The 18,804-nt window shown below is 38.5% G+C and overlaps 1 protein-coding gene and 1 pseudogene across 1 annotated transcript in view; one reads left to right on the plus strand and one right to left on the minus strand.

The window, feature by feature from the left end:
* SHQ1 (SHQ1, H/ACA ribonucleoprotein assembly factor) overlaps positions 1-18,804 on the minus strand; it is a 109,586-nt gene that overhangs the window by 23,260 nt on the left and 67,522 nt on the right. The window lies entirely within an intron of this gene.
* LOC115897464 lies at positions 4,555-7,323 on the plus strand (annotated as a pseudogene).

Genomic DNA, 18,804 nt, shown 5'->3' on the forward strand with positions numbered 1-18,804 from the left:
GCATCTGGATATCGATTCTGACATAGCTATTGCCAGTCTCCAGATCAAGTATCCAAACCTAAACCATTGTTCTCGTACCATCCATCCACCTCTGTGGAACATCCTGCACCTCCAAAGCTTCATCTGCTGCCCAAGTTCATACTACACCACTGCTGCCTGAGCCCAACACTGAGCCTAAGCTGTCCCATGTACACAGAAAATGACCACAGGTCATCTTGTTCTTGAAAAGGAAGACCTAGAGGTTTAATAAAAGAGGAGGAAAATTCTGCCCAAGTCAGAATTTTATGTAAACAAGATAAAACTATTTGAGGGCTCAGGAATGTGTCATTCTACAACTTACTTCTTCTAAGAAACTCACTGCAGAAGGTATCACAGGAAGCGTTCGTGCCTCAGACACCAGGCAAACAAGGAGGAAAGATTTCAGCACATCCAAGCCCCTGGTATAGGTGTGCCGGTGAAGGGAAGGGGGAACTGAAAGCACAGGCCTCTTTTAAGGACTTCATGAGTCATTTTGTTGAAGTCTAATCAATCCCCAGCTGGAGGAAACCTGCTAGATAACTGAGTTCAGGTTGTCCAGCGGACTTCACATGATGATGGAAATGTACTGTCCAATATGGTGGCCACTAACCCCATGTGGCTGTCGGGCATTTGGAATGTCGGCGTGACTGAAGAACTATACCTTAAATTGTATTTAACTTAAATTTGAACTAATTTAAATGAAAATAGCCACATATGGCAATGAATACCAAATCAGACCACACAGATCTAATCTAAAGCCCTAATTTGTTTGGCAAAGATGAAGCCTAGAAACTTCAGTGGCATAGGTATACCACAGGCTAGCCACAAACCCAAGCACTAATCCTCCACATGGCATCAGACTTGAGGGCTTCCAAATTGCTTTCATATGTACGACCCCATCCGATCCTTTCATCAGAAACATAAGCAGGTTCAATTCTCCATATTCCTCCAATGTTCAGAAGCGAACATTTGCCCCATGCCAGCAGGTTCATCCCTGATTAGCCAGAATTCCTCCTGTGCAGACCCACTATGCACTATGCTGTGCTGGCTCACGCTCTGAAGCAGGGACACCATCTAAAGAGTTGATTACCAACATACAAGTTGATCAAGATGCTGGAAGATGACATTTGCCAGCTGAACCACCAGATAATCTGTCCTATGTCACTGGGCCCAGTCCCTAACAAAACATTTATGCAAATTAAGTCTCCTAGAATAGTTTTACCAGGTAGGGAGCTACAATTAATCTCTTATATATTCTATTATAGTGATCATGACCCTCAACAATTAGGACTCAACTAATTTGCGGGATACTTTTTTAAAATCCTACGTTCACTCTGTCCTCAAGACTTACTGGCAAAAACTCTCCTATAATTAGAACTGAACAGTTGCCTACATGTCCCAATCAGACCCAAATTACTATCTACAAAAATTACTGATTACTAAAAATAAGAATGAAAAAGGGTCTCTGAGATACTATTTTACTAAATATAGGAATACACAGTACAACTTAATCCTCCACAGATAGGTGGTTGCCAGAACCAAACCTGTTGGCTGCCTAGCATTTCATGTTCCTACAAGAACTGGATGCAAAAGCCTAATTATGGCTTGATTCAAACGACGCTATCAAAATGCTTCCTGCGTGGGGTGGGAGATATAAGTGCTTTGCTCCTTTCATTCCCTGTCAGGGAGTCTGGGTGGCTTTTTTTCTTGGAGTCACCTCATTCCACTGAGACAAATCCAGCCCTAGAAGGAGCACTTTACAAAAAAGCAGGGAATGCTGTCAGCAGGGAGCACAGAGCTTGGCTTTGATCTCAGCTGCAGACCCCACCTGCTTAAAAAGGCAGTAGCAATGATACAACTCTTCATTCCCTTGCTCAAAAACAGAAGAAATCAGCAGAGATAAGCCGACAGGGAAAACATTACACAAATTGCTGACCCTGCTGCAGGCAGAGAAGAGCTGCCTCTGTTCAGCTTTGATTTTCCAAAGCCTGAGCCTGAGGGAGAGGCAGTTTGACTTTCTTCTTTCCTAGTGCTCCCGATGGCAAGACACATTCAGATGGAGCCTGGAGGAATACCAAGTGCAGAAGAAAGGGAAATAAATAAATAAACAAAACAAGAACACAGGCTAAACCGTGGAGAAGAGCTGCCATCAGCAACTAGGAAGATCATATCCCTAGTCGAAAGCAACTCGGTTTTACAGGTTTTTGCTAAAACACACAGAGCCCAGAGCTGTGGCTGTGATCTTTGTCATGTTGTTGTCCTGCCGAGTGAGGCAAATAAGTATGTGCCATAAGCCTTACTTATGCATTTTCTATTCCTATTGTTTAGTATGTGTCCAAAGAAAACAACAACAGGGCTGTCATCCACGTCAGTGAGGGGAGCTGGAAACAGAGCACTGCATGGCCAGCAGTTTTTTCCTCGATACAAACACAGATTGTTCTCTGCTTTATAAGCAGCCTATTTGCTGCTTAATGGTCATCCACAGTGTGCCTTTAGAACAGGGTTCAACACGAGCCACCAGGTCGAATGGTGCGTGCCCCAGTCTGTTTTCCCCTAAGCATTCTAGAACCCCGCTGCAGCTTCCAAAACTGATTCCACTATAATACAGTCACTGCTGTCATCCAGGTGCCACATTTATTGAGTGCCCAGTATTTGCTGGGCATTTTTCTAGGCCCCAGCTATACAGCATTGCACAAGAAAAACATGGCTCCTGCTTGCATGGGACCTGCAGTTTGGCAGGAAAAAAGTACAGGCCCTTTGATCCAGTAACAGAGCTTACACATTAGACCAAGGCCACAAACTGCTGCCCCCAGAAGCCAAACAGATGGAGTCTAGCAGGCAGGTGGGGGTCTGTGGCAGAATGGAGGGCACTTGTCCCACATAATGGAGACAGCTGGCCCCAGCTCTAGCCAATTGTTACCATGTGGGGATGTGGGCCCAGCAACTGCCAGAACTTCCGTTATTTCAAGAGCAGCTGTAAATCCAGACTTTTACACAAAATCTTCCAATTTTTAAGTGTTGACAACCAATTTAAAGTCTTTAAAAACTCACTGAGAGCCAAAAGTGACCCAAGGGCCACTAGCTTGCAACTTTTACATCCGCAGACTTAGTTCTATCTCCCCAATTCCTTAATATATTCTATATATCTCAATACGTAGCTGCTCCACCAATGCTACTGGTTTATCACTGCTTCCAGACCCAGAACAATTGTTTTTACTTTGGGATGTGCCTCAAGTTGTGTCCCTGCCTAGCACATCTCCCCGCTTTCTTTCCATGCCTGGTCAGATCCCACCCATCTTTAGTTCCCTGTTCAAGACTTTTACTCCACTAAGCTTGCAGACCAGCCTGGGATCCCCTTCTTTGAATCACTATGTCTCTTGCAACGGGGCCAGGGCTTGCTCAGCAGTCCTCGAATTCTGCCCTCTGTGTATCTTGTCTTGTCTCCACAACCAGACTAAATGCTCCACATTGGCTGCTTCACCAAGAAAATGTCCTGTGTTTATCAGGAGGTCATGTGTTCTGGAAGTCAGCAAATGACTGACTGACCACAGCAAGGAGGTTAAGAGCTCAGGCTCTGAAGTCACGTAGCCTGAGATTAAGTTAACTTAATCTCTCTGAGCCTCAGTTTCCCTATTCATAACCTGGGGTGATAAGAAAATGAGGACATAACCCAAATTCATATGGGGCTTGTGAGATCATCAAATGAGATAATCTCTATAAAGCACTTAGCACAATGCCTGGTATGCAGTAAGCCCTTGATAAATGCTAGCTATTATTGTTATGGACTGATTGCCTGATTCAGCCAATGCTATTGTTAAACAAGCATTGCATCAATGGAGCTTTGTTCTTAGCAAATATTATTGACCACTTACTCTGTGTTAACATGTTCTAAACAAATGGCATGTGTTAGCTCATCTAATTTTCCTAATTCTCTCCCATTTTATGGATAGCAGAAGCACAGAGAGTTTAAATGGCTTGTTCAAGGCCATATAGACAGAGCTGAGATCTGAAGCTGCCAGCTGGCTCCAGAGCCCATACTCTTAACCATAATACTCTATGGCCTCACTACATTTCTAATGGCAGGGGACAGCTTTCTGACCTCAGCCTTCCCAAATCAGAAACAGGATTTGGCTTTGTGGACCATGGCTTAAGATGACAGAATGATCAGGGCCTGGTTTGAGCCAGACTACATCTCAGAAGTTCCAGGAAGGAATTTGCTTTTGCCAGTTTCACCAAGGGCTGTCAGTCTGTTCAATAAACTAATAATGACAAGGAAAGAAGAAAAATGCCCAGAAAGTACAAGATCATATCTATTATTATAGAAGGGGAAACTGTGATAAAGATTAATACTAATGACAAAAGTGTTCTGCTGATCACAGAATAACTGAAGAGGGAATCAGAACAATATACTTAGCCTCGAATATCCACATAGAAGACAGGAAAGAGGCAAATGTGTCTTCCTTAACTCTTGAAAAGAAGGAAAGTGATGAAACCATAGACCATGAACTCAAACTATGTGATATAGGCAGATAAGGGATGAAGTAGGTGATCCCCAGAAGTTACTATGGATTCACAAACTGATGCCATCCCTTGGACTAGTCCGCACCTGGGAACCCTGTGCAAAGATTATGTCTGAATTTGAACAAAACATATGACAATCTCCTATGGTCTCTTTATGGGCAAAATACAACGTATGGGTGTATGATTATATAGTTGTCTAGACTGACATTTGACTTTAGAGGTGAGACTGATTTCAACCTGAAGGAAGGTATCTAGTGGAAGAGTACAAAGTTCTGACCTCAGCCTTCCTCATTCAACATTCTACTCACTGTCTTAGGTGAAATCACAGAATGTTCACTCTAATTCCTTAAGGCCAGAAGCCGTATCTAATTCTTCTTTAGTTCCACAGCGCTTAACCTTGTGCTTGCTCCAAAAAATGATTGCTCATTAGATTTCAGGAGTCAAGTTTACAAACAGTGTTACAAAGGTGTAAAAGATCAAGATATAACCTAGGTGACAGATTCCAGTTCCAAAAAGTTCGTAACAGGTGGATGGGATATGCCGAATCTAACAAGGTGAAACTAAACAGGGACAAATGTAAAGATTGTGAACCAGCTAGCGCAGAAGAAGAATTATACTTAAAGACGAATATGAAGAGTTTCAGCTAGTCATAAACTAAGAATGTAGTGAGTTAAGGTTTCCTATGATAAGTAGATGACTGACAAAGTAATATTCACAAAAACCAAAAGCAATAGCTTCTCTCTGGTCAAACCTGAAGTATTATATTTAAACTGGAGAATACTTTAAAAGGGTCTGGACCAAAACAATAAATAAAGGGAGGGGTTGAGGGACACTGACAAAGTAGTGTGCCCAAAAAGAGACCAAGATGGACAAAGAGTTGGAAATTTGGACCTGTAAGAATAATTTAAGGCAGAAGAGGTTGATCTGGAAGACTGAGAAAGGATGCAATAGTAATCCTCCAGATAGCTGAAGGCAGACATTTGAAAAGAGAACTTACTTTATATGGATCCAGAATTGAAATTAATGTGAAGAAAGCAGATTTCAATCAGATTTAAAGGGCAACTTTTAAGCCCTCTAGCCTGCTTCAGAGTAGGAGGGTCCTCATTTATAAGTGAATTTGCGGGTATCGACTAAGCAATCACACAGCAGTGACAGCGCAGTGGGGAATTAATCCACAAAATAAAGGCTTACAAAAGAGAAGATTTTGCAAGACTTTTCAGTTCCATGACTGGCTGCATTACAGATAGTCATCACCAAGAGGAGTGATGTCAGTGTTAACTTCAGGTCTTACAATGCAGAGATGACTTAGTTGGGTTCATTAGAGAAAGCTTAAAGCAAAACGTAATAAATATGGTAGAGAAAATGGAATGTACCAAAGCAAAAAAAAAAAAAGCTGCAGTTTATGGCAACTTTGGGAAACAGTGAGTACATCTACTTGTCGGGGTATGGTGCAGGGGTGGGTGGTGCCTGATCAGCAAGAATGAGGGATTAAGCTTAGAAGATGAGGAGAAAGATGCAGAGGGTCTGGAATCCAGCTCAGCCCAGCCATTTAGGCTTTTGTCCTGTAGGCAAACCATCAAGAACTTCTGAGGAGACCAGTTCAAAGACGAGATCATCAGATGTTCATTCATTTGGATCTTCAAATGCACATATGGATGCATCTGGACCCTCAGACAGTGATATGATAAGTCAGACACAACGTAAGCTTCAGAGCATGTGAAGATTGGGCAAATTATCCAGAACCATTTTTAATTAAACTAAAAAATATTTTCTTAGGGCTTGTATATATTATTGTAGAAAAGGAAACAGAAGATGTAACAGATAGCCTTGATGGTGCTTTCATCAAGGAAGAGCTTGATGGTGCACCTCTGGAAGATGTAGATGGAATTCCTATTGATGCTACCCCCATTGATGATCCTGATGGAATCCCTATAAAAAGTCCTGATGATGATCTTGATGGAGTGCCTTTGGATGCAACTGAAGACTCAAAAAAGAAGGAACTCATATTTAAAGTTGCCCCATCAAAATGGGAAGCTGTGGACGAATCTGAATTGGAAGCACAGGTTGTTACAACTTCAAAATGGGAGTTATTTGACCAGCATGAAGAATCGGAAGAAAAACAAAATCAAAATCAAGAAGAAGAAAGTGACGATGAAGAAGATACTCAAAGTTCCGAATCTGAAGAACATCATCTGTACTCTAATCCAATCAAAGAAGAAATGACTGAGTCCAAGTTCTCTAAGTACTCGGAAATGAGTGAGGAAAAACAAGCCAAACTTCGTGAAATTGAGCTCAAAGTCATGAAGTTTCAGGATGAATTGGAATTTTGGAAAAAGACCTAAAAAACCAGGCCAGAGTTTTTAGGAGCAAGTAGAACACTACAGAGATCAACATCTTCAACAAGAGAAAGAGTTAGAAGGAGAATGAGAAAGAGACAAGAAAGACAAGGAAAAACTGGAATCTAGCTCCAAAGACAAGAAGGAAAAAGATGAGTATACTCCAACAGGGAAGGAAAGGAAAAGGCAACACAGTACATCCCCCAGCCTATCTCACAGTAGCAGTGGTAGATGAGTGAAATCCCCATCACCAAAATCGGAGTGATCAGAGCATTCAGGAAGACCTCAGAAAGAAAGCTTAAAAAAAAAAAAGAACTTCGAGGAAGATAGCCATATCCAAAATGGCATTTCAGAACTGTCAGACTGGCATTACTATAGGAAAGAAACAAGACGTGGAGTGAGACTGTGGTGGCAAGGACAACAGGGAGGACACTGTAGCAAGAGATGAGGAAATAGAGGCCTGAATTCAAAAAAAGGTGGTGAGACCAAAAAGAGGGATTTATATGAAAGGGATTGTATAGGAAGAATTAAAAGGATTTGCTGATGGAGCCAATGTGGAGTAGGGAATCAAAGACAGAAACACATGACTTAGAGAACCCAAACATGTCAACCTGCATAACGACAAGACCAAACACCCAAAAACATCTAAAGTCACAACTGGTTCCCAAATTACTGATTCATCACAGCTTTGCATCATATGTTCAGGGCGTATTTTTCACACATACAAAATGTAAGATTTTTGTAGTTAGGTTTGAATTTACTGGAAGCCAGTCATCAAAGGTTTATTGAAGAGATGTTCACAAAAATTAAATCCTCCAAGGACAAGAAGATATTCCTGGCCAATACTAATCAAAAGAAAGCTGGGATAGCCATGTTACTATCAGACAAAAATAGATGGTAAGGCAAAAAGCATTATTAGTGATACATTTTAACCAACCAAGAAGATAAAACAATTATAAACTAACTAATAACACCAAATAACATGCCTCAAAATATAAAGTAAAAACTGATTGGTCTACAGGAAGAAACTGACAAGACTGACAATATAGGAGATTTTCACACATCTCTTTCAATTCAAAACAGACAGACGAAAAAGACAAAATATATCAGTAAAGACACAAAAAATAAACAGCCCAACAAGTTTCACCCAATGGACAGACATGAAGCACAGTAGCTAACAATTCAAAAATTAACATTACTTTTAAGACTAAAACCAAAAGTGAATGAAAACTGAGATCATTCTAGACATAAAATTAATCTCAACCAATTTCAAAACAATGATATAATTTTCTAGCAGAAATGCAATTAAGTTAGAAATCAATAACAAAAACTTTCCTATAAAAATCTATATGCTTGGAAAGGAGAAACATTTCCAAAATTTCATGAGTAAAACCAGAAAATACGTGGAATGAAACAGTAATGAAAATTCAGTACATTTCCAAACCTGTGAGAGGAAAATAAAGCAGATACTTGAAAGAAAATTTAGTTTTAAATGAAGAAAGGGTCAATGTTAGTAAGTTAGTAACATCTATGTGCAGAATCTAACACACTTCCAAGATGTAGATGAAATAAAATGATACAGGTAAAAGCAAAAGTAATGAAATAGAAGACAAACATAGAGAGGATCAAGAGTGTAAAATGGGTCGGGCATGGAGGCTCACACCTGTAATCCCAGCACTTTGGGAGACCAAGGCGGGTGTATCACCTGAAGTAAGGAGTTTGAGACCAGCCTGACCAACATGGTGAAACCCCATCTCTACTAAAAATAGAAAAATTAGCTGGGCATGGTGGCGGGTGCCTGCAATCCCAGCTACTCGGGAGGCTGAGACAGAAGAATCGCTTGAACCCGGGAGGCAGAGGTTGCAGTGAGCAGAGATCATGCCACTGTACTCCAGCCTGGGCACCAGAATGAGACTCCGTCTCAAGAAAAAAAAAAAAAATTAGCTGATCAAATATACCCCTTACAAAAATAATTTTTTAAAAAAAGAGAGACAGCACGAATATTAGGAATGTAAAAGACAACAATTACAGATCTATGGAGAAAACAGGTAAGAGCAAATAAAATCAACTCTATGCCAGAAAGTTTGAAAATTTAGAAAAAATGGACAAAATTTTAGAAAAATAAAACCTATGAAAACTGATTCAGAGAAATAAAGAACCAGAAAAGTCCTATAACAATTAGAAAATCTGAATAAATGGTTAAGAATTTTCCCATAAAGAAAGCCACAATGGCGGGGGGTTTTTTTTTTTTTTTTTTCTTTTTTTTGGTGAATGCTACTGAAGATTCAAGGAATGTATCATTTCAATAATACATGCACTGCTTCAGAGAACAGAAAAGGCAATGCCTTTCTGTCTAAGTCATTTTATCAGGAAAGGACAGTACAACAGTGGGAAATTATAGGCCAATCTCTCCTCCTCCCATACATACCCTCCTCCTGACTGTAGGCACCCAAAGAGTTTGCAAGCCAAATCCAGCATCATATTTAAATAATACATCATAATCAAGACAGGTTTATCCCAGAAATGCAAGGCTGAATTTGTTTGAAATTTTACACATGCCATTCATTACATTAACAAATTAAAAGAGAAAATTTTTAAGATCATCCCAAGGATGAGGGAAAAAATGCAATAAAATTCAAAACTATTTAGAATAAAAAACTCTTTGCAAACTAAGAATAACATGAATCTTTCTTAACTTGATAAAGGCTATCTACAAAAGCAAATATCATATTTAACGGTAAAATGTTGAAAGCATTTTCTTAAAGATAAAGAACAAGATTAATATATTACCACCATATCTATTCGGGATCGTACTGGAGGGCCTAGACCAGTGCAATAAAATGAAAAAGAAAAAGAAACGAAGAATATAAAGACTGGAAAGGAAGAAACCAAACTGTCATTACTTGCATTACTACTGCCTATATAGAAAACTGGACAGAAATGATAAATAAGAGTTAATAGTAGAGTCTGGCAAGGTAGCTGGGTATGAAATCAATAGTAGAGTCTGGCAAGGTAGCTGGGTATAAAATCAATTACATTTTTATATATGTTAACGTGCCACATATTAACATTGTGGTCAATGATGAACTGCATATGGTAGTCCCATAAGAGTATAATATTCTGATTTTACTGTACCTTTTCCATATTTAGATATGTTGAAATATACAAATACCACTGTGTTACAACTGTCTACAGTAATCAGGACAGTCACATGCCGTACAGGTTTGTAGCCTAGGAGCAACAGGCTACACCACAGAGCCTAGGTGCATAGTAGACTATGCCATCTAGGTTTGTGTAAGTGCAATCTATGATGTTCAGATAATAAAACTGCCTAATGATGCACTTCTCAGAATGTATCCCTATCGTTAAGCAATACGTGACTGTACTTTAAACAGGCAGTTTGTAAGTAATTTTTTTTTAAAAAGGTATCATTTTTATCAAGCAATAAATCCAACAAAAAATGTGTAAGCCTTTAATGGAAAAAATTATAAAATTTTATTGAAAGACACTAAAGAAAACTTAAATAGAGAGTCATACCATATTATTGGAAAGAGACACAAAATGTTTCAGTCTCTCCAAACTGATTAACAGATTCAAAGCAATTCCAATCAAAATGTTTTTCATGGAACTTGACAAGCTGATTCTAAGATATAAAGCTACAGTAATTAAGAAAGTATGGTACTAGCGCATGATAGACAAGTAAATCAGCGGGGCTGAACAGACAGCCTAGAAACAGATCCACATGTACATGTTAACTTTATTTATGAGAGTGAGCACTGCAGGATGTATGAGGAAAGGATAGACTATTTAATAAATGAAGCCAGGATACAGTTATCCATATGGGAAAAATGAAACTGGATCCCCTATTGCATAACATATAAAAAATCTATTCCAGGTGGACTAAGGACTTAAATGCAAAATGCAAAAGAAAAAAAATTTTAGAAGATACTACAGGAGAATATCTTTATAACATTCAAATCATAAAAACTTTCTTAAATGAGAACCAAAGGAACACCCATAAAGGAACATACTGAGAAATTCTACAGCATTGAGATTAAAAACTTCTGTTTATGAAAACACTACAAGGAGACTGAAACATAAACTATAAACTGGAAGAAAATATTTGCAACATATTTAACCAATAAAGGACTAGTATCCAGAATACTGGAAGAATCCTATAAATCAAAAAGGAAGGAAGTCCTACTGAAAAACAGGGGATACAATAGATAGACATTTCATAGTAGAGAAAACACTAATGGCTCATAAACACATGAAAAGATGCTCACCTTCACTAGTAATTAGGAAAATGCAAATTAAAATTATAACAGAAACTATTTCATATCCCTTCAGATTGTCAAATCTTAAAATTTGAACCATGTAAGTGTTGGCATGAAGGTGGAATCAGGAATATTCTTATACATTGCTGGTTAAAGTATAAGTTGAAATAAATTGGTACAACCACTTTGGAAAACAGTTTCACACTGCCCATTTAAAGGCTAACATATCACTGTTCCCAAATCCCAGAAATTCCATTCCTAGGCATAGGGCTTAACCAAAAAGTTGCACAAGTACACCATGAAACATGTACAGTGACATCTGCAGCAGCATTTTCTTAATAGCCCAAACTGGAAACCATTTATTAGTGGTTCCACAGAACAACAGACAAACAAACAGCACTATATTCAGACAACGGGATAGTACACTGCAGAATAGAAAAGAACAATCTACAACTCTATGCATCATCATGGATAAATCTTTTTAAAATCAAAAGAAACAAGTAATAGAAGAACCATATAGTATGATTCCATTACATAAAGTCCAAAAGCAAGCAAAGCTAAAAACTAAACTTGAGATATATGCACAAATGGTAAAACTATATGGAAAAGTAATGACTGACATAAAATTTAGAGTTGTGGTTACCAGAAGTTAAGGTGGGAAATACAACTGGGATTGGTCCCACAGGGAATCTCTAGGAAATTGGTGATATTCTATTTCTTAAGATTGGAGGCCAGCCATGGTGGCTCACATCTATAATCTTTCCACTTTGAGCACTCGGAGAGGTTGAAGTGGGAGGATCACTTAAGCCCAGGAGTTCAACCAGCCTGCGGTAACAGAGCAAGACCCTATCTCTACAAAAAATTAAAAAATTAGGTGGGCATGCCTGTAGTCTTAACTACTCAGGAGGCTGAGATGGGAGGATCACTTGAGCTCAGGAGTTTGAGGCTGCAGTGACCTATGATCACATCACTGCCCTCCAGCCTGGGTGACAGACAGAGACCCTATCTCTTTTAAAAAAAAAAAAAAATCAGTGGTACTTACATGAATATTCAGTTCGTTACTATTCTTTAATTTGCGTAATTGTATATGCTTAATTTGTGTAATTTGTATACGCTTCAAATATTATTGCATATTTCATAAGAAAACATTTTAAGAAAATAACCCTACAAACATTCAAAAAAGACTTACAAAAGGCAAACCTCCATAGATAACTGAGCCCAGTAGTTCATTAAATAATAAAGGCAACAATAACAGAGGCAAATAAAGAAAACTGGCCACTATCCAGAATTATGATTAAAGTACAGATCACCACAAAAGATTTTAAGTTCTGTGTAAAGAAGAATTCCTCTAACAAAAGCCAAAACGCTGAGATTCCTTTTCCAAAATTAGGTTTTATCATTCATTCAGCTGTGCAGGCTACAAACCCCAGGCATCATCCTCCATGTTGCCTTCTTCCTCATTCTCTAAATCCATTTGAGTTCTTAAAATCTTAACTCCCTAGTCAGGCTACACTCACGCCTCATAAGGACACTATTAATAGTCTTGAAACTGGCCTAAAAAGCTCTTTACACTACAACACCAGTGATCTCCCATCATATGCTGAAAATCCTCCACTGGCTTCTCACTACTCTTAGAAAAAGGATAAAAATTCTTAACATTACTTAAAAGGCACTATACTCTCTGGGCTCTGGCTAAATCATCAGCCTTTTCTTGATCCCCTGCCCCCACATATATACCCTTTCTCTGTGTTCCAGCCACCTTGACCTTCTTGCAATTTCTTGAAAACATACAAAATTCCCTCCTGCCACAGAGCCTTTGCACATGATGGATCTACTATATATTCCTGAAGTCCACCACCTTTCTTAGGTTAACTCCTACTTGTACTTCAGTACTCAAACCAAATATTTCCCCAGGGGATCCTCCTTCCCCTCCTAATTCCCTCACAAGGCGAAATCAGCCATCTCTCATGGCAGTATGAAACTTTTCTTTTGCACCACTTTCCAAGGTTTTAATTTTACTTTTTGTGTACGCAAGTATTTGATTAATACTTGTCTCCCCATCAGACTACACATTCTAGAAGGGCAGAAGCCAAGTCAAGTTTTTGATTACCATTGGCAGGCCCCTGGCAGAGAAGCCTGCACACAGTAGGAACTCATAAACTATTTGTTGAATGAATGGACTGATGAACAGATACTCAAGTCTAAAGCAGTCACAATTAAACAACCACCATTACCACCACATAGGATAACAAGACTCCAAAAGACAGAAAATGAAGTCAGTATCCGGCTTAACTCTCATGCCCAAGCCTCAAGAGGACAGCCCATCTTAAAATGGCAGGGGACTTTGAAATAGTATGATTAACAGCAACAAGTAACACTGACCTATACAGAAGATGGAAAGATCTATGTGGCTCTGGTTTAAAAACAAAAGCAAAACTGTTTTCACACAAACCTGGAGCAAGGCTGGATCTTTCTGATAAAAAGGTACAAGGCCAGACGAGGTGGCTCATGCCTATAATCCTAGAACTTTTGGGAGGCCAAGGCAGGAGGACTGCTCGAGGCCAGGAGTTCGAGACCAGCCTGAGCAACACAGCAAGACCTTGCCTCTGCTATTTAAAAAATATTTAACTTTTTAAAAAAGGTATGATAAGCCTTACTTACCAGGTAAAATTTTTGGATTTGAAATATGCATCTGAAACCATGGATCACAATACAGCTTCTGAAAGTAAGGCTATATAGTGCTGCTACATTCAGAGCACAAGCTTCACAACTTGAATTTTGAAAGCTTGACCTGTGTGATTAATCCAGTGTTTAATATGAAGTGGAGATCCTTTGCCAACAGTTTTATTCAGATCACTAACTTATACAGCATTAAGTGAAGTCCTTTTAACTGTTATGTCCCTTAAAACAAGCAGACGGGACAAATGCTGACAACTGTAATCTTAAATATCAAGTTGAAAGTGAAGTGAATTTCTTCCAGTAAGAACTAAATCCTTATTTTTCTGAAGCATTAGGATATTCTAAGGATAGAAAAAAAATCTAAATTGGTTGGCAAGCTTATTTGGAATGGCACAAAGGTACTTAATACCATATGTGAGGAGGTGTTTTATTCTTTGCTAAAAGAAAGTGTCTTTGGGTTCTAATAAGGTGTCAAAAGTGACATCCACAAAGAACAACTTTGGGTGTGTATGTGCTCTGGGTTTATAGCGCACGTACACATCCAAAGTGGCAGGAGTCAGGAGAAGAGATGATCATCAGAAGAGACATCACTTTTTGCCTTTCACTCTGTCATTTAAAATATACCACATAATTACAAATCTGGGGTGTAAAGTGGTATTTCATCCATCACGAGACTAAAATCAGGCAAACTAACCAAAAGACAAACATGCCATGATATTAGAGGTGTATTCCATCACTTGATGTGCCGTACAACACATTCTTCTGGGTAACTGGAATCACAGGTGCCCGCCACCACACCCGGCTAATTTTGTATTTTTAGTAGAGGCAGAATATAGAAGTAAATAAAGTAAAAAGTATGGTGGTCTGCACTCAAGGCAATTTTCTTTTCTTTTTTTTTTTTTTTTGACAGTCTCACTCTGTCACCCAGGCTAGAGTGCAGTGATGCAATCTCGGCTCACTGCAACCTCCACTCCCGGGTTCAAGCGATTCTCGTGCCTCAGCCTCCCAAGTAGCTGGGATTACAGGCATATGCCACCATGCCCTGCTAATTTTTGTATTCTTAAGTAGAGATGGGGTTTCGTCATGTTGGCCAGGCTGGTCTTGAACTCCCGACCCCAGGTGATCCGCTCACCTTGGTGTCCCAAAGTGCTGGGATTACAGGCGTGAGACACCATGCACAGCCTCAGGTGAGATTTTCAAGAAGGGCTCGCATTTCAGAAAAAAGAAAGCCCTTATACCCTACATGAAATAAAATAAACATAATAATTAGATAATTCATCAATGCTGGTTTGAGTTTTCTCAAATACGAACTTAGCATTTAAGTCAGGTAGTTAATTTGACACTACAAATGCAGTTTTTCTCATAGTTTTGGTGCACTATTTTATTATTTATATAAAATTACAGAGCAGAAAGAAGAGACCATATCATTAGGAGTCTTTAATTGGCAGAGACTGACGAGAGTCCCCGAACCCCAACACTAATTTCCTAGCAGAGGCAATCCCTGCCCTGACATAACTGAGGCTTTGAGAAAAAAGGTATAAGACTCTCTTTGATAATAAGAATGGTTGGCCGGGCGTGGTGGCTCAAGACTGTAATCCCAGCACTTTGGGAGGCCGAGACGGGCGGATCACAAGGTCAGGAGATCAAGACCATCCTGGCTAACCTGATGAAACCCCGTCTCTACTAAAAAAAATACAAAAAAACTAGCCGGGCGAGGTGGCAGCACCTGTAGTCCCAGCTACTTGGGAGGCTGAGGCAGGAGAATGGCGGGAACCCAGGAGGCGGAGCTTGCAGTGAGCCGAGATCCAGCCACTGCACTCCAGCCTGGGTGCCAGAGCGAGACTCTGTGTCAAAAAAAAAGAGAAAAGAAAATAAGAATGGTTGTTCCATGAAGCAGTGTGCCTTTTCAGCTTCTAATCAAATATTACATCATTAAAAGAAAAATGTATGGTAAGTAGCCACCAAAAATTATTTCTGCCATCAATCCATGTATGAAATATTAATGAAGCTTATTTCATTCTCAAAAAATAAGCATAGATAGAAGGTCTATTACGGTTTTCCTATACCCCAAAAAGATTGTTTTATGTACTTCCTGGAAAAAGTGGAACTCCACAGGAAGCCACAGCAATAGAAAATTTGGAGAATAAATATATACTCTAAATCACAGTTTCAGGATATTATAAAACTCTCCAGGAAAAGAGAGTAAGACAAACACAAAACAGAAAACATGATCCACTTCATGGAAGTCCTAATTTATCACTTTGAATTTAACAGAAGTATGAAGCTCTTATGTGAAAAGGACAATGGAAACATATAACAGCTAATATTTCCTTTAGTTTAAACCTTCCATAATGCCACACTAAATGAAAATATCGAAAATTGGATCAGAAATTTGCTGATATCCAACCATTAAAAAAGAATTTGTCAATTTCTCTCAACACTCTGCTAATATCTACGTTTTCTGAAGCAAAAACAATTTCCTTGAAAGCTGTTTAAATTGAAACAGTACAAGAATAATCAATGAAAAAAAACTGTAAAATGTCATATAAATCACTTCAAATCCAGAAATATACCTCAAGAAGGTCCTTTTCCAACACTCCATGCCCAACAATACAGAGTTCCGTGGCTCTGTTTATTATGTTCCCAGCTTCTATTTATTCAAGAAAGTAGTCAGAGCAGGAAATGGGACAAGTCAAATGATCACAATCAATCTCATCACCTTCACAACATGCTGGGAATGTAATTAATCCTCTATTTATTTAGGGGACTTCACACCCCTTACATTAAGGCAGCAACTCCCTGTTGGCTTCAGCTGAGATAATTATGTTATAACAAAGATTGGGTTTCAATCATAATAGACAGAAGAAAAAGGAAATTGTACTTGAAGTTGTCAGTTTCTTTAAAAAGCTTTCTTGTGACTCCAATGAAAGAATGCTCTTGATAAAGCTCTCCTTAAACAGAGCACTTTCTAAGTATGATAACCACACATATGCCACATTAATCAATGTAAGCCTTTTCTCTGAATAAGATGTTAAGACAATTCAAGCATAGTGAAAATTCTACGTGAAGTAGAGAATACTGGTTTTAAAAACTTGACTAAATCAATCACCTAACTCACTTGATCCTGTGGGTCTCCCTCCAAAGAGAATCCTCCAAAGAGTTTTGAGGTACAAAAATACACAAGAACTAGGAGATGAAGGAAAATAGCAATTTGCTTACGCTGTAAAAATACATGGCTCCACTGAGCCAAAACCAAGGACTTGAGCGGTCTAGAGACAAGTATCAGGGACTAAAACAAGAAAGAACAGAGACATCTAACACAGCCACTCAGTTATAGTTATAAAATGGGCCTGATAAACATACTACTCCCTAAATAAAGGTAGAGTATTTTCCATGCTTATTCACCTCTGAAAATGGTTCATATATATCTCCATATTTTCTCCTCTAACCTCCTCCACCTTAAGAAAATTAAGCTGAAAATATAAAGGCCTTGCCCAATTTATTTTTATAAACATTTTTTTTTTTTTTTTTTTGACATGGGGCCTCCCTCTGTCACTCAAGCTGGAGTGCTGTGGCATGATCTTGGCTCACTGCAGCCTTGAACTCCTGGGTTCAAGCACATGCCATCACGCCCAGTTAAGTTTTGTTGAGACAGGGTCTCATATGGCCCAGGCTGGTCTTGAACTCCTGTCCCACCTCAGAAACACACCTATAAGTGTTGGAATTATAGGTATGAGCCACCATGGCCAGCCCTAAACTTTCTCTATTTTTATCAATGTATCATAATCATGATGTCCATGGTATATGTGTAAGTAAAAATGATAAATGAATTATGTTTCTATTTCTAAAAATTGTCAAATATATTTTTTTCCAAGTCTGGATTAATGATGATTAGAATGTTTCTATGTATTAAGCTCCTCAGGTACCCGAGTATCTCAATAATATTTCACTACCTTTCATAGCATTTAAGCTCCTGAATAACCAAAATGTCCAAGAAATGGAGCACTACTCAATTTCCAGTTCTTTAGTAAAAGCAAAACAAAATGTGGTCTCACGAAATACAAAAAGGACATTAGGTAAAAACTAACTAAATAAACTTTAGTTAATAATAACATATCAATATTGGTTCATTAATCGTGACAAATATATAATTCCAATGTAAGAGGTTAACAGGGAAAACTGGGTGGGGGTACCTGGGAACTCTGTATTATCTCTGCAATTTTTCTGTAAATCTAAAACTATTCTCAAAGTTTACCTGAAAAACAACAACAACAACAAAAAAAAAACAGGATACAAATTACAAATGTTTTAAAAAATGAACAAAAATATCCCACAAACCTTTAACATTCAAATATATGATTCTTTTGTTAGTTTTTTCAATACACTTAATTACAGGAAGCATTCATATCTTTATAAAAGGTTATTTTAGTCTTAAATCTGTAGGAACATTTGTAATCCTGTGATTTACTGGCACATTTCTTGTAAGAGAAGTTTAATGAAGAGCGACAGTCCCCAGTGGGCACTGCTGAACTACTGGTGATAAGGTACAGAACCATTAAGCAAATCCTTTCTATATGAAACCACGCTGAATGGATCTAAGTGAATGGATACTGCCTTGTACTAATCTTTTCTTATGGAGATAAAAACCCACTTCCATCCAGGATGAATTTGTGGATTTAATTAAAAACAAACAGTAAAACTAAAGAGCAACTTGACATGCCAGAATAAGCACCTTACCAAGAATGATTTTAATCCAAGGAGGTTTAACTTGCTTGAAATTACACACAATTGTTTCTTGAAATTTCTACATGCTAATCATTAGCAGCTAATGTAACACTTAGCATTTCACCATTTGTCAGAGAAGAAACTTCCCATACAAATGTAAAACCACCAAGAGTGTCCGATTATTACTCTGCGTGCCTGAATTTAACAGATGCCCAAAATCACCTTCCATACTGTAGATTCATTATAAA

Source organism: Rhinopithecus roxellana, chromosome 1 (assembly GCF_007565055.1).
Source record: "Rhinopithecus roxellana isolate Shanxi Qingling chromosome 1, ASM756505v1, whole genome shotgun sequence".
NCBI lineage: Eukaryota > Metazoa > Chordata > Mammalia > Primates > Cercopithecidae > Rhinopithecus > Rhinopithecus roxellana.